Source organism: Malus sylvestris, chromosome 16 (assembly GCF_916048215.2).
Source record: "Malus sylvestris chromosome 16, drMalSylv7.2, whole genome shotgun sequence".
Taxonomy (NCBI): Eukaryota; Viridiplantae; Streptophyta; class Magnoliopsida; order Rosales; family Rosaceae; genus Malus; species Malus sylvestris.
In genome coordinates this window covers 22,145,066-22,150,053 of record NC_062275.1, presented here as the reverse complement: position 1 = coordinate 22,150,053, position 4,988 = coordinate 22,145,066, and the positions used below count along the sequence as shown (strand labels likewise).

The 4,988-nt window shown below is 34.4% G+C and overlaps 1 long non-coding RNA gene across 1 annotated transcript; it reads left to right on the top strand.

The window, feature by feature from the left end:
* Nucleotides 1-1,663: 1,663 nt before the first annotated feature.
* LOC126606729 (uncharacterized) lies at nt 1,664-4,692 on the top strand. The gene is made up of 3 exons (XR_007617347.1): nt 1,664-1,999; nt 4,022-4,132; nt 4,428-4,692. It is a non-coding gene; the product is annotated as an uncharacterized LOC126606729 (long non-coding RNA).
* The last annotated feature ends 296 nt before the right edge of the window (nt 4,693-4,988 follow it).

Sequence of the window (4,988 nt, the reverse complement as noted above, 5' to 3'; positions counted from 1 at the left end):
TAGCCTAAATCCAATTAATATTAATTAATCAAGACAAGGGCCTTGGGCCTTGGGGCACTTGGGGCCTTGGAATTTAAAATTAATCTGATTCATTAATTTTAATTTTCGGATTAAGTTTTTAATTAATTAAAAACGTTTTGATTAAAAGACAAAGCTCTTAGAAAAGAGTTGTGAACCTTCAAATACACTGAACTGGTATTTGAAAGGGTGTGAAACAGCCTATATATCTGCAATCCATGGTATCCAAATGAATAATCTTTTCTTCTTCCTTTTCTTCCGTACAAACTTTCCAGAGAGAGTAAACACACAAAACAATTCGCTAGAATTCTTTAATCCAGTGCGGGTTATAGGATTAGGTAGTTGTATCCTGGTCGAGCAGACGTTATAGAACCACAAGCACAAGAGTGGGACGGAATTACTGTTCGAAGGACATAGCTTTTACGCTAGCCTCTACCTTCTGTAATCAAGTTAGTACCGTTGACATTCTTATATTAATTTCTGTATTTATTGTATACTTTTCATTCTGTATAGCAAGTACCTTTTGTGAAATAAAAATTGTGAATTTCAAGTTCTGTTTATTTCTGTTATTCTGTTTATTTCTGAATTGTTCTCCAACAAATATCATATGAAAATATTTAAGTTCTCATGAATCGAGGCAACCACTATTCAAATGAGGAGAATTATTATGCATTTTATTTTGTTCATCAAACTAATTATATTATTTTATTGCTTACAATTATATTTTTGCTTAGTTGTTGACGGAAGGCAGCAAATCATTGTATTTGGACTTTGGAGGCATGTTAGCACTGCACAAATTCATAGTTGAAGATCACAAAACTGTGGGCTGAAGACCTAGACTGAAATAAATTCTGAAGGCTCGAGATTGAGGGTTAGGGACCCTATATTGAATTATGGCCGAAGCCGAAGACCGAGGGTTGAAAACCCAAAACCCATGGTCGAATAGCCGAAGGCTAAATTATGACTGGATGATCGTAGTGGAAGGTTAAATTATGATCATGTAATCGTAACAAAAAGTTAAATTATGGTCATGTGATCGCATACGAAGGCTAAATTATGATTGTGTGATTGCAACCAAATGTTAAATGATGACCGTATGATTGTAGCTAAAGGCTAAAGTATGATCGTGTGATCGTAGTCGAATATTAAATAATAACCGTATGTTCATAACCAAATGCCAAATTATGACCAAGTGATCATGGCTGAAGGATAACATACAACTGTGTGAAAGTAACCAAAGGCTAAACTATGATCATAGCCACATGCTGAACCATTTGAATGGTACTATATGTCAGATATCGAAGCTGGTCTTGGTTTGAAGAGGAACCACTTGATTGCTCCCTCTCTTTTGGCTGAAAATGACCACGATTTGAATGGGGTTCAAGGCATTGGGCTTGATACAACTCTTTGTTTTGGTCAACCGTTTAGTGAAGATGAGATAAATAGGTATTGTAACATCCTGATTATTTTAAGTATTTAATTGGTTATTGAAATTTAAAAGAGGGGAAGAATGTGAAATCCCGTTCCTGGATTTCACTATTGTAACCTACGTATTTGTATTAACAAGATTTTATATTATTTTTGAGGATATTAATTAAGTTTAAATGAGGAAAAGAGGGGATTATAATTTTCTTGTGGTGGGTTTCGAGAAAGTCATTATCTCACTTCTTCCCGTCTCTTCCACCCATTTTTGGAATTCTCCAGAAACTCTCTCACTCCATCCCTCTCTTTCCTTCCTCGTACCACACACACAACCGACCCGGCGTTAAAGCCACATTATCCGGCCAACCCAAAATCATCAAACCAACTTTTGAATGGTTTCAAAGGAGTGGCGCTAAAATTACAAGAGATAATGTTATCTGAGGATGCAACCTGATACGGGTCAAGGTGAAGGGGATGAGGATGAAGATGTTGACAAGAATGATATAGAAAAGCACAATGGAGAATGTGATTGTGAAGGAAGGATTCAGGGATTTGAAGGGTAAATTCCTTGTGCCTTGATTATCTTGATTTTCAAATTTAATTTCCTTAAGTTGAATTGAAACTGCCATGATATATTTGGAGTTATTAGTTTTATTTAGGGTTTTCTATCATTCAATGAACTAGACTGAACATGAATTAGAGTTGGGTAATTCGGATTGGGTGTGTACATCAAATTTCTTGGTCAAGGGTTTGGTTCAAAAGGTCATTTTCTTGTTAATTTTGAGTTATGTTAGTTTTGGATGTTGTATACTTGACTTCAGGACTACCTGAAAGTATTTTGGGATCTGTTATATGAATTGGAAGTGGGTTGTTACATAAGTTGCAGAAAATTGATTTCTATGCAAAGAAAACTCAAGTTTCGAGTAGCTTTATTTGGCTCTTAATTTCTAGGTCTTTATGTGTTTCTTTGGAAAAAAATTTTAGTGTGTTGAAAGTACATATGTTCATGATCGTAACTTAATTGTTTTCACTCAGTTCCGTTGAGTTTTGATTGAACAAAACCTTATTTAAACTTGGGTCGCGAGCTGCCAAACAGCTGCAGAAAGCTGGATTTCCAGTTTCAAGACTCCATTTTCTTTTTGTCATAACTTCCAATTTAGAGCTCCGTTTTCTACAAACTTTATATGGTTTTAAAGTACAGAACACAAGCTTCAAAACCCATATAATATTATATGATTTGGTTTAGTTTTGAATGCTCCAAGGGGAGCCTAAACTTGGTCCAATAATGCTATTTTTCTGCAAATTTTGTGGAAAGATGTTGTTCTAGAAGCTTAATGACGGACTATGAATGACTTGATCCCTTCGTAGGGTACATAGTCAGTCTAACAAGAAGGTTAGATACAACCATAATAAAATAACTGAAATTAATTTTTATTGGAAAATTGTCCAAGGAAAGGAATTTGATGGTTATCTTCCGCTATAAATTTTTAAGCCTATCCTAATTATTAGTTTCCGAATTAGAATTTTCAGGTATTAGCTTTTTAATTAGAATTTTCAGGACGTTACAGGTATGATACTAACTGGTTTTACACATGGTTTCTTTTTGGCTTAAAATGTTTTTTGAAAAAAAAAAAAATTAAAGGTCACATTTCATGAAGGTTAGGTGAAATAGGCAGTGGCGATGCTTCCGTCTTTCAAGGTGGGATGTAATTTGTTAATGATAGTGTACCCAGTTTGGATGAGAGCCCATTAAAGACAAAAATTTCTCATTGTTTTTTTTCTTTTCGGTGGGCATCCCAGCAGCAAAAGAGCTCATTTCAAGTCTTCCTGTGAATTCTTTAGCAACGCAGTTGGTGACAGCTGCATAAAAGTTAGAGAGGTTCAAATGCAGTTGCTCTTCATGTTTTTTTTGTGTTATCTGCTGCCTTTTGTAATCTCAATATCCCCTTTTTTGTCTTTCTTTTGTTTATATGTTTTTTTTTTTTTTTTTTGGCTGAATTAACTAATGGACATGGACAAAAGACATGGTACGCTAAATATAGTAAATCCTTCGTCCGTGTTATTATGCAGTTGTAGGTTATTTTCCTGGTCCTAGGCATACCATCTTATCATTATCCGTCTTAAAATAATAACAAAGTTTCCATTGCACTATAAATAATGACCTTTCTGGGATTTTCGAAACTATCCTTAGAACAATAGTTTAGGATATCCGATGTACTACTGATGCAAATATGAAGTACAACATTTTTCTTACGTATTAAACCGAATTGGTTGGAGCATGATGCAAGTCTCAGTACAGCTGGATATTCATTTGTGCATACCTTCATGTTGTTTTATACAAAAATTACTGGATTTATTTAGGGAAGTGTTATTGGCACTCCAAAAATCTCATTCTACACTTCTTACAAGTGTATTTTTCTTTCCTAATATAGAAAGTTTGGAGTGTAGAATGAGATTTTTGGAGTACTAATAACAATTTCCTTTATTTATCCTAAATTCTCTGTTGTTGTTAATAATTGTACCTACATGCCATGCCTTTATGATTAGTCACTGGATTTTGTTAAATGTGTTGCATGTAAAGATTGGATACGTTGAGGAGTCACTCTTCTGTATCTGGTGAAGATGAATTACAATAACGCATGAAAGTGGCCATGACGTTTAAGGAAAAACTTATACTTCTGCCACAAGCCAGGTGCTTATCTAAAACATATATAATTACTTGCATAAGTTGATTGCCTCTATTTCAACTTAGCATCGTTCTTAATGTTCAACTGCCTGGAAAGGGTTCTTGAACGTGTGTATTTTGGAATTAGTGTTCTTGATTCAGAAAAGAAAAAAGATCAATAATTACCTACCTACACTCCACATGTATGTAAATGGTATTGCTTATCATATATATTTTTACATTATACAGTTTTGAAAAGAATTACCCTATAACCTTCTCCCCGATCCTAAGCCTATGCTTATGTGGTTATACATATTTGAAGGCACTAAATTCAGACATGCAAGACTGTGAGATCAGACCCCAAGAAAAGAGCTAGAGCAGGGATCCAGATAACAAAGGGGGCCAAGGCAGAGTCATGAGAGGCCCCAAGGAGCAACCTGAGGAAAGTGTCGATCAAAACTATTGTATAGAACAATTTTCCAAATGTATTCAGTGTAAATAGTAATGTTTTGAAGCGCAATCTTTTATATCTTGCAAACATAATTTTTTTATACAATTTTCAATTGCAAACATAATTTTTCATACAACTTTCAATCCCGTAGCAACGCACATGTAAAATTTTCTAGTGCAAATCTAGATTCCACTTCAACGTCTCTCACCTCTTTCTAAAGCTTGCAAAAGTTGTGGTAATTTGGTATATGTCAAAACAATTGTTTCCGAACATAGTGGACACCGTGTTAATTTTATTCCAACTTAAAAATGATTGTATGAAATTGTATGTTCACCAATAATTCTATCTACTTTTGTAACTGATGTCATTATTGTCTTCGTTTAACAAGTTTTAAAAATTTGTGCACCAGGCAAGAATTTGAGGATTAAAGGT